Genomic DNA, 19,290 nt, shown 5'->3' with positions numbered 1-19,290 from the left:
GACATGTACAAATTTAAAGGGGTCATGACATGAGAAACCAAATTTGCCTTGATCTTTTGGTATATAAGAGGTCTTTGTACCATTAAAACGTCCTGCAAGTTTCATAGCTTAAGACGTCCTCCCCATTATAAACAAATCATTTATTTAATCAAGCTCTAAATACAGCTCGTTCTGGATCCATGGTAAGAAGTGACGTCACGGTACGAAGTGACGTACCAGCGTTTGCATATGACCGCCTCCAGCGCAAGACAACTACGCTTTAAGCGCAAGGCAACTACGCTCATTTCGTATCATTGTCGCGCCCACGCCTCACAAGTGTTCAGTCGACGGCAGTGAGTGGGTCTGTGTACAGGGAAATTACGATGCCACGCAGATGTGCTGTTCCTGGCTGGGGACAAACAACATCTTTGAATACGCTGCAAAAGATCCAGACGTCAGGGAAAAATGGATGCACTTTATTTTTTGCGGATGTCCCAGTCACGGCAGTGTTAGTTTAAGCGTTTGTTCTATACATTTTAAGGATAACTGTTTTGAGAACAAATCCCAAAATGATGCTGGCTTTGCCAGAAAACTGTTGCTCAAAGATAAGTCCGTGCCGACTATTCTGGGCTCAACAACGACGACGCAAACTGTAAGTAATGTATTTAAAACTTTGAAATACTTTTTAAATACGCTGAATCCGCACAGGTTCTGGCTGGGGGCGTTAATAATTGAAGCATAGGCACTGACGTTAGCCAATCATAACAGTGGGCGTTAACACTGAACTCTTAAAGGGGAAACACCCCCAAAACAGACTGTTTGAATCAGAGGATGAGACACAGGGTGGGAAAAGGTCATAAATCACTACATTTTAAAAGTTTTTTATAAAAAAATCTATAGTAATACTATAATTGCACCTAAGGGAACATAATAATAATAAATAAAAAAAAATGTCATGACCCCTTTAAATAAATAAAGTGTATTGATAGGTTATGATAAAAGGGTGATAGGTTGATAGGTTATGAATGATTCATATCTAATTAAGATCATGTAAACATGAATTAGTAAAGAGGGGACTTTGACTCCTCATTTAACAAGTCCACCATACGCCAGTGATCTATGTACCAAAGTAAATCGAATGAAAGTCTGGTTTTTGTTTAAAAAAGGTGAAACGGATTGAGGTCTGAGCGAAGCTGTTGTTGTGGGTTGTGATAACACCGTCTAAACTGTGCTCGGATCTCTGTGGACTTCTGTCTGCTTCCTTAATTTGTCTGGGAAATTGGCCAAAAGAAATCATCCTGATGAACTGGAGCTCTGCGGCACATCATGCTTTAAAAGTAAATTGAAGCGAATTGCGCCGTCAATACACATTTGGAGAAAAAGCAAGAACAGTATCTAGTCAAAAACAGCTTTAAATGTGAATACATTCAATGCTTTGAGTAACTTTTATAATTGTATAAATCACGCAACTACAGTATGTTTTTTTCCTTTGGTCAAAGTAATGGCAAGGGAATAACAACAGATGCACAAGCATATTTTTATGACTTCTCAGCCATGTGTTTGAGCGTTTAAGTGGGAAAGTGACTGGATAGCATGTAACCACTGAAGCATGATCTGTTCAGATTCAACTTGCATTAACTGATCACCTTCTATCACCTTCGGCCGAAAAACTAAATAGAAAATGACTTTAAAAAAATTATAATATTTAATTTAAAAGTACAAGCCAATAAAATAAAATAACCATACTTTTATTTAAAGTAACACACAGTTTGAACAGAAAATAGGCCTACAGTATATTAAAATATTGTTAATTATCAATATATTATTATCAATATATTATTCTTCATTTAGTTCTATGCAACAGACTCTTTTTTGACCCATTTTACCAGCATTGCCCAACACGGCTATACCACACCATGTTACAGCACAGTAGGGCTGTTGCAAACAGAAACAAGTCTACTACAGAGAAATGTCATGTCAGCATGTTATTTGAGTGGACTTTACTATTCCCTCTTGCAAACACAGAGCGGAACACTGCAGAACACAGAGTTGTGTATGTTCGGAAGCGGAGCCACTCGTAAAGTTACAAAACATGCTGTACGAGTGTGAGTATTTTTGTAGTGTAAACATATTTTCGGCCAAAAACTGAAAATGCAATCTTCGGCCAATAATCTTCGGTGGCCGAAATTTCAGTGCATCCCTAATTCCAGAGCATCTTAAAGGAATAGGTCACCCAGATATGAAAACTGCGTCATAATTTTTTCTCCCCCTCATACCATTTCAAACAAGAAGTATAAATGTTCTTTATTCTGTAGGATTAAGAATGAGAAATTATGAAGATTTTTCCATGTTCTGTTTCCATGCAGTTACTAGCTTCAAAGCTACAAAAAGGTTCCAAAAGCATCATAATAGTATCACAAAGGTACAACTTGTGCACTTTATTCTTGGAAAGTTCTTGAGATGGACCGAAGAAAGAAAATCATAAAGGTTGAGTAAATTATGACAGAGAACTATCCCTTTACATTTCAGCTGCACGGGTATCCAAAAAACAGAATCCAAAGATCAACTATAAATCACCTCGCCTAAGCAAAACGTCTGACCACTGTAATTTACAACATTATAATGAATACGATTATATTGTAATGAACTGACAGCTTGAATGAACCCTTTTGAAGTGTTTGGACAAGGCAGCATAATTGATAGAGGAAATTTGTAATTACAAATCTTCATTGTCATTCAACAGTAGCTTGTTATTTAAAGCACACTGCAGGACATCGATTGCAGGTACAGTCCCTTCGGTGCAACCTGGGGTTAAATGCCTTGCTCAAGAGTTACAGTTTGTGGGGAGAGAGAGCAGAAGTCAAAGAACGGCAACGACAACGTCATCCAACAGCAATCCAAGTAGAAACAAATGAGATTACATTGAAACAAGACAAAGGTCATGGCCTGGATTATCATCTTTATGTGGTGGTGAGCAGAACATCAAATAAATCTTCTCCTCCTTTACATTTCTCTCTCTTCACTCCATGCTGACAGCTCTCTGACATTAATCTGGATACTGTATAAATGTCTGAGGATTTTCTCCCTCTGATTAACTCTGACAACAAGAGAACTGGATGTCAATGGTAACAGTAGTTCCACTGTGGGAAAGAATATCATGACTATACTGTTCTCTACAGGCCTGAGACGACAGAAACGAGTATGAAAAGCTGTGGATTAGGAGACCATAACATTTTTTTCTGCTTCCTGCTTTTCAAGAAAAGAAAAAAACAGAAAAAACACTGTTACACAAATTACTGTATATGCCACACTACAGATATGTGAATCTCATGAAACCTGTCAAAAACAAGATTTTTACAGTACCACCAAATCAAAAGAAAAGTTTTTTTTTTCAGGATTTTAGGATTTAAGGACAGTTTGTGGTCCATCTGATTTGATATTAAGCAGCACAACTGTTTTCAAAAGTAATAATAATAAATGTTTCTTGAGCAGCAAATCATATTAGAATGATTTCTGAAAACATTTTAACACTTACCATCAAGTTTATCAATGCAAACATCAACAACAATAATAAGCCTTAACTTGCTGGCATATGTATAAACAGGATAATCCACAGATAGCTGTGTATTAAATGATTTTAATGCACAACATGGAGGCAAATAACCATTACAAATACATTTTTATTACATACATTATACTGCATTTTATTACAGTAATAACAATCTACTGTGATTGACACTAGATTTTCATTACTGTAATAAAATGCAGTAAAATGCATTGTAATACAAAAATCTGGATGAATTAAAGTTAAAAAGTAAAGTAAAAAAAATAACAATGCTAGAAAAAATCTTAAATGGTCAAAAAATGTTTTGTCTGTTTGTCAAAATTGTTTGTGACAATGAGAGTGACTACATGCAGTTATTTATGTCTGCTATATACTTGAATAAATACATAGCTGCATGTGTAGCTGTACTGTACATGTGCCCTGTGTGCCGTCAGCACCATTACTGTAACAGGAGGAGGTCTGGTCCAGTCACTTTGACAGTGACAAAGCACTGCCATTTAAGCTAACTCCATGGTTCACTGAGTATTCTCTTACTCCTATGTCCCTCTATCTGTGCGCGATGAGCATATCGGTGGCTTGGCTCCACTAGAGGTGAAAGGTCACAGAGTAGGGCAAACACACAGACATTGTTCATCTCTCTTCATGCTATTCCTTTGGGAGTAAATATGGTCTTCTATAACCCCTTCTCTTCCCTTCCATTTGCCTTTGTCTGTTGTTCATTCTCCTGCTTCCTCTATTTGTCACTGCTTCATGCTGTTCTGGGTACAGCCTATAACAGCCCCTGCCAACAGCACAGTTAGAGACTCAGTGGTCCTCCTACCTGTTTATTGACAGAGTCTTAACAGACAGCAGTCATGACCTCCTTTAGACAGACACACAGAGCAAAGCAGACTGCACACACATATCTGGTTCCAAGGCAGGCCACGGTGAGTTTAATGGAAATGTTATTTGTTTTTGAGAGAAAAAGCGAATGAGGACAAGGTAAATGGAAGCTGAACTGATACACTCTAATCTGAAACTAGAAAATAACATTAACCGCAAGAAACCTTTTTGTTCTTTCAATCTTTTCAGAGAACAGCAGCATAATTCCTCATTCAGCTTCCTAACCAGATGCGATGCAATGCCCTGACATGCGCTACAATGTATCTTTTCCATGTTAATTCGAGTTTTTGTCCTAACCAATGGCAATGGGTCGATTATACACTAAGAGCATCAGGGAACTCTATTTTAGAAACGTCACTATTTTTTTTAAACATTTCCATTTTCTGCCATGTCGCAGATGGAACAAGAACATACAACTATGACAATTATATTCTAAGGTACTGATTATGTGTTTTAGCAAACATTAAAAAGGTTTAATGTGAGTTCAAATATAATTTTGAGTAATCTCGATAGCCATACTGAAAGCATATATTTTACCTCAGATCTTAAAAATAAATTAAAGGAAACAAGAGCACTCAAACTGTGAACTCTAAACAAACAAGTGTAGTTCATGTCAAAGATTGGATCAGTCACTCAGTAAGCATTTTAAATGTATTTTAATAATGTTAAAATTGTTTAATATGTATTAGGCTAACTATTGGGTGAGTTGCACGAATAAGGATTAAATTAAGCAGAGTTTAGAGGTAATCAAGGATTTGTTGATCAGGGTTTTAATTTAAATAGAGTTGGGTGGCACCACTTAAAGGTAACTTTTTTAAACAGAAACTTTTTTGTTATGCTGGTTGAAAGTTTCTTCACATCCAGATAGCAATCACTAAGTTAAGTGGTCTACATTTATTTGAATTTATATGTATCGTCTGTGGAAGGCGTAGGACCATAAAATGTTTGTCCAATCATTAAATTCAGTCTGAATGTAATGATACAATGTCCTTCCTGCCTGTCAACGCATGTATTTCCATACCTCCGCGCACCCTGCTCACGCAGACATCACACGTCATTAGTGCATTTCATGCTATGCAAAGTTAGACAGACGTCAGTCACCGAGCACCACAAACAAACAGCTGCCACCTTTTACAGTTCCTCCTGAACCAAAACGAAGAGCTAATGCTGCGTTCATGCCATAGCTACTGTAATTTGGAAGAGATGGAAACCCGTGACGTTATACTTTGAACGGTTTATGACTCGAATTTATGCATTTCAATGGCAACACTATCAATGCCGGAATTAATCTGCAGTAGTCAGGTGGTACAGGTCAGTTCTCTTTAAGTTGTTTTTTGTTCATTATTATTGTAATACTATGTGCTTTGAGACATGAGGTAGTTAACGCTATCTCTCGTGACGCTTTTGCTGTATGTGTTTATTTGTTTTGAAGGAGGTATGGCTTTGGAGATGCACTGAAGAGAGGTTTCAAAGCTAGCTCGCTATAGCCCTATATGACACTTCCGCATTTGAAAAGCGGAAGCTTCAAATAGCAGCGTAAATAAACTTCTTCTGCAGCCTGTATCAATAGCTGTGCCCATAGCATGGGGTTGCTGTGATTTATGTAAAATAAATTTCCGTGAAACAAGGAAAAAAAGGTGTACCGTATTTTCCGGACTATAAGTCACACTTTTCTATAAGTCATAGTTTTGCGGGTCCTGCGACTTATAGTCAGGTGCGACTAATATATCAAAATTAATTCATACTGACTGAGATGAACCAAGAGAAAACATTACCGTCTACAGCCGCGAGAGGGCGCTCTAGTTGGCGGAGTTGTTCAGAAGCGACACCGAGAAAAAATTCAATGGATTCAGTGTTGTGGAATGAGATCCATAGACAGTATATAAGATGGACACAGCGACCCCATAGATTACAAAGGAGAAAAGTGAAGCCCATTTGAAGCACTCACTTCCTGATCGCCAGGCGAACTGCGCAGGCTCAAACTGAGCTTGGTGACGTGAGCAACGTGTCTGACAGTTTTCAGTCTTCTAGTAGCTGTGCCGTGAGAAATCTGAATCATTCCCTTCTGAATCTCGCAGAGCCGGAGAGCGTGAGCATTAGCTGTCCATGAGCTAGCAGCAACTTTATCACTTTCTATGGGCTTCTGCCTTGACTTTATGCCTCCACGTCCCCCCGATTGCCTGCGAGCTTCTCCGCCTGTCTGTTCGGTAATTTCTCTACAGTGCGACAGAGAGTCGCGTGATTATGACGCAATCGTTTTTTTAACCTATTTTTTACAAAAACGGCTTCTACGGGGCCATAACGTAAGGTACAAGGTAATGGAGCCTTTTATACATTGTCGAGTTTCTTTAGACATAACTAATGGACAAACGGAGTCTTTGGACGCCTCAGATGTAAAGTTATTCGCTGTCAAAGTGACGCCAAAATGAATGGGGAGTCAATGGAATGCTAACAGCAGGTGAAGTTCTGCTACAATGGCGGCGCCCGGGGAGGCTTCAGTTTCCGGCGGATGGATTACCCCCTTGATGAGATCACGGGAGCTTGGTGAACTTGCTTACCGGTAACTTGTTGGACTCGCTGGCTTATGTTAATTTAGCCTATTCAGCCTCCCAGGTATATGTTCTTTATGCTATTGTGTAGGGTTTCCCGCAGAAAATGTGTTAGGTAAGGTGTAACTTAACTTGTGTAACTTATCTTAACTTTGTGTAACTTCACTTAACTTTGTGTTAGCCTACGTGTCCCCACCATTCACATCAGCATAAATGCTCCTGATAAATTATTTGTTATTAAAGCATTAACATTCACAAACCAAGAAAAAAAAAAAAAACCTGTGTTACGTTAACATGCCGGACACCTATTCAGCCTGTTGTTCTGTGTGCTATTGTGTAGTTGTATAACTTGCTTTTCCAGATTAAATGTCTGTTCTTGGTTTTGGATTTTGTGAAATAAATTTCTAAATAAGTGCGACTTATGTTTTTTTCCTCTTCATGACACATTTATTGACTGATGCGACTTATACTACGGAGCGACTTATTTTTAAGCGACCTTTTAAGCAACCTTATATTTTGTCAAACAATATATATCTGCTGACACATAACTTTTAAAGGGTTAGTTCACCCACAAATTTTAATTATTTTCAGTAATTACACACCCTCGCATTGTTCCAACCCCGTAAGACTTTCGTTCATCTTCGAAACACAAATTAAGGTATTTTTTATTAAATCTGAGAGCTGTCTCACTCCTCCATAGGCTTCTATTGCATCTGCCAGCCCAGACAGTTAGTAAGACAATGTTAAAATAGCCCAAGTGACTACAGTGGCTCAATCTTACATTTATCAAGCGACGAGAATACTTTTTGTTCACTATTCATTTTCTTCCATGTGGGTGAGTTTACGAGAGCACCACAACGCATGCGCGAGAACTGAGATGACGACGTCCTGACAAAAAAGATAATTAATTGTGCATGCTCATTTCCTCCTTTCTTTAGTTTTTTTTTTTTTTAGACAAAATGGTCCGAATTTTTCATCAGTTATTGTTTATGCATTAAAATAATTATCAGATTATCGTTATCAACCAGAATTTTTATATAAATTATTATGCAGCCCAACAGGAACACACAAGATATGACAAGACATGCCTACTAAACGCTAGATATCCATTTATGCCTTTCACACTCTAAGGCAGGGTGTGGAAATACCCACATCTGAACGCTGATGGAGAGAGAACCATTTAAGCCTGATGGAATCGCTGATACCCACCCAGCATGACAAATAAACGCATCTCAGGCTGGGAATTCAAGAACATCAGTTTTGCTATGACCCGAGACAATGACACAGAGCCGTATTGTGGCGATACGGTCAGGAGAGAGAAGCACCGTGAAACATCTGATGCCAATAATCCACAAGGACTATGAAGCTATACCTACATAAGGCAAGTGTGAGTGTGTCCGAGAAAGAGAAAGGAAGTGTGTCCAGGCATATAGAGGTGCTGTTTGAGAGCAAAACAATCTGTTCAAACGGCTGTTCAACACAGAGCCCTGAGACCACAGTCTTAAAAGATTTTAAAGCCGTCACAGATGGACCAGGAGACTAGTCTACTACAACTATTGTGTGTGTTTGAGAAAGCGTGATCTGTGGATCAATGTCAACAGCACAAAAAACATCTGTTAGAATAGAACACCATTTAGAAACCTCAATTTGCGCTCAGGGCACTTCCCATCACCAGCCCATCACAAGCGCAGAAAGTGTTTTCTAGCTTCAACGGCAAAAACGAACACCTGAAAAACAAAATTTTACTTCAAGCAGTGCGAGAAATGTCTGTCAAATTAAAAACATACACCTAAATGTCAAGCATCTGTTGCCATGTTTCACGTACATCACCCACACGGATGTTACTCCAACATATCTCAGTTGTCTGACACCTTTACTGTATCAAATAAAACTTTAAAACACCATCTGTTTCTCAGACAGGAGACGAATATGAGCAACAGATTTTTAGTGACATCAATGAATGTAAAGCATTCTTTTTTGTTTTACTCTAATCCAAAACTGAAGGAGGCATATTTGCCCGAAAGCAGCGTCATTTATAAATATAAAAAGCTGACTTTTAAAGCTCCTCTATGTTAAATGGATATTTCACACAAAAAATAAGATTTTCCATTTACCGGTACTCACCCTCGTGTCGTTCCAAACATGAATTACTTACTTTTAGAGCTGCACGATTAATTGTCATTTAGGCAGAATTGTGGGAGAATCGTGATCTCTATTTGAAAAAAATTATAATAATAATTGTGACTTGTCTGTTTATCCAGAATCATGCAGCTCTACTTACTTTCTTCTGGAGAACACAAATGGAGACATTTTCAAGGTTCACTGTTCTGTTGAATTTCTAAAAGTGTGCTCAGGTCAGATTTACGAACTCAACTTTACCGCCCAAAGTCCATCTGATCTGAAATTAGAGTGCAGTACCATCACTCAGCATATACTGACAATATCGTTCCATTACAACAGCACTCTGGACTGATCTGCGGTCGGCCTGAATTTACTACACAGTGTCAGACTAACACATGCAAATGGAGGGCGATAGACAGCAAGAGATGGTAGTCCTCAGTAATTACTTTAACATGCTGTGACATAAATCACACACCAGAGAGTTCTTATTGAGTGCCTGGTGAGGAAAGAGACAGAGGTGATGGAGGGAGGGAGAAAGAGAGAAAGAAAGAGACAGACAAGAGGCTGACTGATCTTAAAGGTACACTGTGTAGTTTTTTTAAGTATTTTATTCGCTAAAATCAATGTCTTTATTCATAAATATGTCCTCATTGGTGTAAAATTACCTCTGCCAATGATCTGACTTGTCCTCGTAAGCGAATCATTTCTTATCTTTATTTACATTGGATGGGTAAGTCCAAGGAGGCTTCCATGTCGTTCCGCCATTTTGAAAAACTATAATAGCAGAGAGAGACAAAAAGCACTAGCTACCTCAACGCGTTTCCACAACGTGTTTTCGTTCAGAGCCAGCCTCACGTGACTGAAACCAGCTGAGATGGACAAGGAGATCAGTGAGAGGCGCTTGTCACTGTCCCGACAAATTTGAAAGTCTGCACTGCATGGTACTTTATAATGCAGGATCATACTTACTGTATGCAGAGCCACAGGAGATGATTTTTACAGTCTGTGATTCATACTGTAACATTTGTTTGTTCGTTGTCTGTCAAGTTGCAGTTTGTTTGAAATAACGAACCTCATCAACCGAAAGAAAACTCGATGAAGTGCTATTGGAAGACATGTTGTCATAGCTTCTTGGTACATAACGGCTACCCTCATGCAACACGCATTTGAAAAAGTGAGGTGCTAGAGAGCACTATTCGTTTGAATGCAAAATACAATTTCACCGCTAGATGGGAGAAATTACTACACAGTGTACCTTTAAAGGGACAGTTTGCCAAAAAAAACTCAAATCAGAAATTGATTCATTAACCTTTAGGCCTATGTCATTCCAAATCAGTAGAACTTTCTTATGAAAAACACTTTTTTTTTCTTTGATGATTACACTACCGTTAAAAATGCTGTTCTTATTAACTTTCCATTCATTAAATAATCCTGAAAAGAATTTATCACGGTTTCCACAAAAATATTGAGCCATACAACTGTTTTACACAAGGATAATAATGTTTCTTGAGCAGAAAATCATCATATTAGAATAAGATAGAATAGGATAATGTGACACTGAAGACTGGAGTAATGATGCTGAAAATTCAGCTTTCCCATCACAGGAATAAATTACCTTTTAAAATATAGTCATTATTCAATGTATTAAATACTATCTTCAATTCCCATGCTATATGAAACCGTAACGGTGTTCACGTCAACGAGAGCAATAGATATTAGCGGCATTGCTAATTATTTATCATCAGCCAATTTCAAGATCACCGGCTGCAATAGGAAAGAAAGTGGCATCAACACTGGTAAGATAATTTAGTCTCACTATTTTTATACGATTATTTTAAGCTTCAGGATGCGACGCCGAACTTTCAGTTTCATTTGCGGCAGTTTCCACATCAGCTTTCTGAAGAGATAATTAGCTACTCGTTTGTGGCGGCCATATGTGATGAGTGTTAGTGTAGTGCTGTCATATCTGGCTACCGGTAGCCTATAACACACTCCCACGCGTTAATTTAATTTTTTTTACCATTTTGGGAATAGTAAAATGTACATATATGTAGCTTCAACAACCAGATGCATTTACTTCCAACTTGATATTTGATTTATTTATATTTAAAAACAACTTTGTTGCCCAAAGTGCTTCACAATTGTTTTAGAAGAAGTGTATATTAAGAGTAAATAATAAAAATATAAAAAAGCATATAATAAAATAAATACCAAATAACAATTAACATGCCTACACACAAATAGCCAATAACATGTATCATGTCTACAGCACACACAGTGACAATTACTCAGAATCCCCTTCCTACAAAAGCCAAGTTAAAAAGACATAGGCTACGTTTTCAACTGAGACCTAAAAAACCTCTATAGATGGAGCCTGCCGAATATAGGGTGGAAGACTGTTCCACAATTTAGGAGAAACTACTGTGAAAGCTCAGTCACCCCTTGGACTTCTTAGAACGAGGGACTGCCAACATTTAATCCGCCGATCTCAGCGTCCTAGCCGATGTGTAAAATTGTAATAGGTTAGTGATATAAATTGGAGACATGTTGTGGAGAGATGTAAAAAATTATTTAAAAAATCTTAACATCGATCATACTGAACCGGCAGCCAATGGATAGAGGATAACACTGGAGTAATTTGGTCCCTTTTCTGTGCCGGCCATAAACCTTGCTGCGGAAGCAGCATGAAACATTGTACTAGCTGCAAATGAGATAGTTGTAGCTGACTGATCTTTGCAAAGAGGGAGTTGCAGTAATCCAGTTTTGAGGTAATAAAATAATGAACAGCGATCTCTAAATCTTTAAAAGTAAGAAAGGGTTTTAACCTTGAAATCATTCAAAGTTGATAAAAACTACTTTTTACAACAGATTTGATCTATTTTTCAATTATTTCAGTCGATTATAACACCCATATTCTTCAAGCTGTCTTTCACAGTTATTCCTAGGGGAGCAATAGAACTGGCTATCTTCTCTCTAACTGTTGGTGGACCAAATATTATTATCTCAGATTTTCTTTCATTAAGCTGAAGAAATTGATTAGACAGCCAGACTTTAACCTCATTCAGACAGACCAACAGGGACTTCAAAGACAGGCTCCTTCCAGCTTTAAATGTCCAGTGGTCAATATAACTGTATCGTCTGCATACATATAAGGCCGTGTGTCCACCAAAGCGTTTTTTTTTCACGCGGCTGGCGTGTGTTTTGCGTGTCAATTGGTTTCAATGGGAGCGCCACGTTTTTAAAACGCCATGAGCGTAACGAGGCGCTGAGCATTTTTTTTCACGCTGAAGCTCTGAGCGCTCAGCGTTTTTTTTACAAGACGCAGAGAGTTGAAGAATGTTCAACTTTGGGTAAAACGCAGCACTCATCGCGGTCACTTTTTACCCAAACGACCAATCACAGTGGAGGAGGGGCGGGACAAATCCCACACCGACCAACTGTCACAACATACTTTCTGTACTACGACATCAACCAGCAGAGCTAACCGAACAAAAACTGTGCTGCGGATATTCTGTATCATAGCAACGAAGCGTCTCAACTGAAAAAACACTGCGCTGCCAAAACGCTCTCAAGCGCCCACAGCTAGGCGTTTTCAGCAGAGGGCATAGCATTTTTAGCTGGCTAAAAACGCTTTGGTGGACACACGGCCTAGGGCATGTCATAGTGTCAACAGATGGATCCCAGCGGGCACATATACAATAAATACAACGTATGATATGACCCAGAATAGATCCTTGATGAAACCCATATTTCAACAGAGGATAAAGTGTTTGCAAAAATGAACAGAGAATGTTCTATCCTGTAGAATGTTCTATCCATTTTAGAGCTGTCCCACAAATGTCTATGTCTACCTAAATGCCTACCTACCTAACGTTCTAAGAGAATAGAATGATTAACCACTATCAGTAAATCGTTCACGGTCTCTGTACTGTGACCAGCTCTAAATCCAGATTGGAATTTATCCAGATTTTTGATCTCTGGTAAAAGAAAAGAAAAGGGGTTGTCCAGTTTCATCTGAAATGCATCTCAAACCGCGTCCTCAAGTGATTTGAGTGATCTTGAAAGTGTTTCTGAGGGTATTTACACCTGGTAGGTAAAAACACACACAAAAAAAACTGACCAGGGGGGGTAAACAGGTTTGGAACATCAAAAGGTTGAATAAAGAACAAAGACAGAATTGTCATTACTGGCATGTATTATCCCTTTAAGATCCTTCAGCCTCTGAAAGGCCTATGGGGAGAGAGAAGGGTTATAGGAGGATACAGAAACACGAGAGACGCAGGCAAAAGCAGGTTGAGAAGGTGAGCGAGCATCAGTCTTGTCTGTGTGATGAGCTGTCATAGCAACATAGATCAGTCAGGACTGGAGATTAGTATTAACCTCGTGTCCCCAAGATCTCTTCAGGACACACGGGGGCTGAATTAGACAGTCTGGCACAGACAAAGTGATGCGTGAGGATGCATCGAGGTCTATTAGCTACACATTTATTACTGAGAGAGAGAGAGAAATGGAACATTATTGCCAGCAGCCATATCACCCTGTAGCCAAAAGACTGGTCACCCACTGAAGCTAAGAAGGGCTGAGCATGGTTAGTACCTGGATGAGAGACCTCCTGAGAAAACCAGGTTGCTGTTAGAAGAGGTGTTAGTAAGGCCAGCAGGGGGTGCTCACCCTGTGGTCTGTGTGGGTCCTAACGCCCTAGTGTAGTGACGGGGACACTATACTATCAAAGAGCACCGTCCTTCGGATGAGACGTTAAACCGAGGTCCTGACTCTCTGTGGTCATTAAAAATCTCAAATTTGCCCCTTGGCCTCTGTCCATCATGGCCTCCTAATCATCCCCATACTGATTGGCTTCATCACTGTCTCCTCTCCACCAGTAAGCTGGTGTGTGGTGGGCATTCTGGCGCAATATGGCTGCCGTCGCATCATCCAGCTGGATGCTGCACATTGGTTGAGGAGATTCCCCCTTTTATGTAAAGCGCTTTGAGGTCCCTATATAAATATATAAATGTAACAAATGATTAATTATTATAGAAATCAAGGCTCTTGGCAATCCACAGAGTGACATCCTAAAGCAATCAAGCCACTGTTCAAATTCTACATATTAAACTAAGAATGACAATTATTTCATCATCCTATCATACGATCAAGAGGCAAGCCCTTTTATATAAAGAACAAAGATAACAAATACAGGCAATTGAGTACATAGATTCTACTGAAAGAACAAGGATATGGTATGGATTGAAAACCGATAATAAATGGTTTCAGAAGTGTTGACAGAATCTAATTTTCCCTCTGGTATTGGGAGTCAAAGGTTTGGAATATCATTATTCCATTAGAGCACTGTGATGACGGGCGTTGTCATTCTTTGTGTGCTGCGAATGGAATTGATGTCTAGGGAGCATTGCAATGAGCCAATTGAAGGTGGCTGAATGTTTTGCTCTAGATTTGTGGGTCTCTCCAGGATTTCGACAGAATGTGTGGTCTAATATTGACAAATATTATTTTGTAAATGCATACACAGACACCAGAGGTGTCAAGTAACGAAGTACAAATACTTCGTTACATTACTTAAGTAGAAAATTTGGGTATCTATACTTTACTGGAGTAATTCTTTTTCAGCCGACTTTTTACTTCTACTCCTTACATTTTCACGCAATTATCTGTACTTTCTACTCCTTACATTTTAAAAATAGCCTCGTTACTCCTATTTCATTTCTGCTTGTTTTAGATCTGAGTCCCGCCTCCTGAACACACATCGCTAGACTGATTGGCTTTGTGTTTTCTTTCTAACTTGTGAGAGGCTGTCCGCCCGGCGCGCTGTAGTTACATTTGGTTGTGCAAAGCGGCAAAACTCCTCCGAAGGAAACCTACTGTAGATGCGGTAAGCCGAGGGAGAAATTAATCAACAGTTTTGTGCTCAAGAATACGGGGCAAATCGCGTCAAATATTGCTTTGGTGACAGCCGTTTTTACAATATTGCCTACTGTATGACAATCGCGGGATAAGTGGCAAACATAATCGTTAGTGTGTGTGTGCGTGCGCGCGTGTGTGTGTGAGAGAGAGGAGAGAGAGAGAGAGTGTGTGTGTGTGTGTGTGTGTGTGTGTGTGTGTGTGTGTGTGAGAGAGAGAGAGAGAGAGAGAGAGAGAGAGAGAGAGAGAGAGAGAGAGAGAGAGAGAGAGAGAGAGGAGAGAGAGTGTGTGTGTGAGAGAGAGAAGAGAGAGAGTGTGGAGAGAGAGAAGAGAGAGTGTGTCTGTGTGTGTGTGTGTGTGTGTGTGTGTGTGTGTGTGTGTGTGTGTGTGTGTGTGTGTGTGTGTGTGTGTGTGTGAGAGAGTGCGTGTGTGTGTGCGCGCGCAACCATTATAGTGTCAAAATATCCCCACAAAGATGGCAATATCCGAAATCCTTATATGCGGCTGAAACAGGTGGCCTAGTGCCTCACAAGTTTTTCAACATTTACATTTTAATATATATAACATTATAGTCATTATGGCCTTAGAATATTTTTTTTTTGGGATGCACTATAGACCCCTTTGGCGCGGTCTAAGTTTTTGTCCTTAATGGCATTTTTTGCCTTGCATTACTTTTACTTTTATACTTTAAGTAGTTTTAAAATCCAGTACTTTTACACTTTTACTTGAGTAAAAAGCTTGAGTTGATACTTCAACTTCTACAGAAGTCATTTTAAACCCTACTATCTGTACTTCTACTTGAGTAATGAATGTGAATACTTTTGACACCTCTGACAGACACACACTAGTATCCATTTGCGAAATGAAAGGGTAGTTTTGAACATTAGGGATGATCAATCTTCAATCTTTTTTTTTTAGCTTTTCTACTGAAATTCTACTGACAATTTAAAAATAGTTCACCCAAATTGTTAACCCTAAAACTAAATGTAATTTTTCAATTACGAAAATGTAAATATTTACTACTTTCATGGCATTATTTCATGTCCTGTGAAACACAAATGGAGATATTTTCCATGCAAGTATAATTCAGAGACAACAGCTTTCAAGCTGCAAAAACCATACAAGCTTTGTAAAACCAGATCATATTACTCATGTGCTATATTTATTAGTATACAAGTCATACGATTCCTTTGTGTGAAGAGCAGACTGAAATTTAATTAAAATAATTAAGCTGATAATAATTTTAGTCACACTTTAGGTTAGGGTCCAATTCTCACTATTAACTAACTATTAACTACAACATTTGCCTCAAACTCCTGATTACTGCTTATTAATAGTTAGTAAGGTAGTTGTTAAGTTTAGGTATTCGGTAGGATTAAGGGATGTATGAATAAGGTCATGCAGAATAAGGCATTATGCAAGGGATTTTTTTCTTTTCTTGCAAATGTAACCTGATTCGCATGTATACAAAAATACAATAGAATTCAAAAGTTTGTGGTCAGTAAGATTTTCCTTAAATTAATACTATTATTCAACAAGGATGTATTAAACTGACCCAAAGTGGCAGTACAGACATGTATAATGTTACAAAATATATATATATATATTTTTTTTTTTAAATAAACGCTGTTCTTTTTAACTTTATATAAATTACAAGTCTGAATTTTTTTTACCGTTTCAACAAAAAATATATGTTTCTTGAGCAGCAAATCATCATATTAGAATGATTTCTGAAGGATCACAGGAATAAATTTCATTTTAAAATAAATGAAAATAGAAACAGTAATTTTAAAATACTGTAATATTTCACAGTATTACTGTTATACTGTATTTTTGAACAAATAAATGCAGAATAAGTTCCTTTTGAGTTCCACAGATAAATGTTTAGGGTGAACTGTCTTTTACATCTAAACTTTCATATTTCTAGTTCATAGTTGAAATGTAAGCAGTTAAAATCTGAATTAAAATGGATCAAATGTTCTGATGTAAAAGGGTTCAGTTTTTCTATAGATTTTACTGTAGGCACACTGAATGTAAATCAGAAAGTAACTGACTGTAAGAAGCCCCACGGTTACACTGTACCACAAAATGCAAAGTGACAGCAAACAATCTGGGTCCTCATATCTAAAACACTAAATCACCAATTAAAGTGTTTTGACAAGGGCAACAATGTGCACAAACTATTAAAGAGATAATGATTCATTTTGCCAACATATTAAATTTGCAGGGAAAGGAGGAGGGAGATAATTTCCTCTCTTTCCTCCCTTATCTAATCTCTCTTATTACTAAATAATTAGCAAATTGCCCCTTGGGCTTGATAAAGAGTACTCCACTTTAATTTCAATATTTCTGAAATGTAAACCATACGACATCAATAAGCCCCTAGTTCCCAAGAAGTGTGAAATGCGTTTCTGCATCTACATCATCGCAAATTCACAGCTCGAATGTCCGGGTATTTAAAGCATGTAAAATTCATTTCAGCACACTTTTGACCATAAATAAAGTCATCAAAGTATATTTTCATCATTCGCTCTCTCCCTTGCTACCTACATGTAATAAAATCATAACAACTTACTGAGACATCCCATTAAGGCATTGGAATAAATTTGCCATGCTGTGTAGACGTGTGTGAGTGCTAATGTCTTCTCAGAAAGTGCCTCCGTTTGCAGATTTCCTGCTACCGCTCACTAGCCGGCAAGCAGCTGGAGACAACGGTGTTTGAGTGTGCTTGTCTTTGTGGTAACAGCGAGTGCTGCTGATTAGCGCCCTGTGGCTGTTCAAGCATTGGGAGATTTGGGCCTCTGTGGGGAAAAGACCTGTGCCCATCGTGCATAAAAGGTTTTCACTGAGCCCAGCCAAATGAGAGTGTCAGCCAAACCAATGCAGAGACGTGAAATTCAATTTAAGACACTTTCCAAAGGAGCCTGAATCCCCAAGGCGGGCCACGGATAACTGGCAGAAATACATAAAAAGGGAAGAAAAATCTACTTTCGAACTTCAAACGACAGAAAACTCAGTTCTGCTTTGCGAACTGCGCCAAGAATACATTATCGATGCACTTTAAACCCTTACCTATGTAATTCAAGTTATTCATTAATATTTCAACTTGATAATTCATTATTTAACTGCACAATTCAGACTGTATGTTCCTTGACTTTCCAGTTGCATTTTCACATGTTGACACTGTAACTCAATGTCAATGTCACTGGCGACAACTCTGAAATTCTCGTCGTTGACAACGACATGCCCGACGCCAAGCCACTTGCGTCAAGCTGTCGCTCACATTGTATAGATCAGCTTGTCGCTGCGATCTCATAGCACTTAATCACTGCCTTGCTGACTTAGCAGTAGCAAGCTGGTTTAAGTTGACTGGCTATTGTGTCAATACCTTTCTTCCAAGTCAACCCATGTGTGAAAGCCATTGTTAGAAATCACACTGTACTCACGACCTGTAAGCTCCAGCTAATAAAGGATATGGGTTCGACACCATGCGAATGCACCAACTGCGTGGGCAAGTGGTCTGCTTGAGGCAGAAGAAAACCACTGGCGCCAACTCTGGAAATGGCACGACCAAAGTGCTGAGGTCACTGCCCGCATCATCGCATGGTCCCACCTCCTCGATGATGTCATCTACCTGAGAGGGGCCGAAGTCCTCGCACAGCCCCGCCCCCACCTGGCTCACGCCAAGCGGCACGGGACACTCCTCAGTCGTCATGGTGACGGAGCGGCAGCCTGTGGAAGGATAAGAAAAAGATACATCAATATCCAGAAATTGAAAATAAAAAAATAAAAATCCTCCAAGTAACCCACTATAGCAAATTCGTAACACTTATAAATAATACCTATGATCACTAAACATGGGTTAAAAATACTAATAGCAGAAGCTGATACTCTGAAATGTATCACAGCGATGGTTGTAGAGGAGAAACATTGAATGTCACTGCTTTCTAAAGTCACACAACAAGGTCACTGCTTGCTTACTGCTACCATTGCTAATACTTCTGGAACAAGATTAGACAATTTCAAACCAAGTATTTAACTACTTTTTTTTCTTTATTCTTAATTTTCAGCTTATTTATGTGTGGTTAGGGCTAGGCAATATATCAATGTTTATCAAAATAATAACACTACAATATTAACAACAACACTTTTGTGCAATTTGTGATATTTAGCCTATGTTCACAGTAATATGTTCACTTGCACACACATCTTCCATTATCCACAGTGCTGTTGCATCCGCAGGGGTCACACAAATTCTGTGATATGGAAATGTCTTGG

General features: G+C 38.7%; 1 long non-coding RNA gene across 1 annotated transcript in view; it reads right to left on the bottom strand.

Annotated features, from left to right (window-relative positions):
• Positions 1–17,331: 17,331 nt before the first annotated feature.
• LOC307007534 overlaps positions 17,332–19,290 on the bottom strand; it is a 79,847-nt gene continuing 77,888 nt past the window's right edge. Inside the window, exon 3 of the long non-coding RNA XR_013799635.1 lies at positions 17,332–18,744. This is a non-coding gene — a long non-coding RNA (uncharacterized lncRNA). The remainder of the gene's footprint in view (positions 18,745–19,290) is intronic.

This window comes from Phoxinus phoxinus (genome assembly GCF_949152265.1).
Source record: "Phoxinus phoxinus genome assembly, chromosome: 1".
Classification (NCBI taxonomy): domain Eukaryota; kingdom Metazoa; phylum Chordata; class Actinopteri; order Cypriniformes; family Leuciscidae; genus Phoxinus; species Phoxinus phoxinus.
This window is presented reverse-complemented; position numbering and strand designations above follow the sequence as displayed.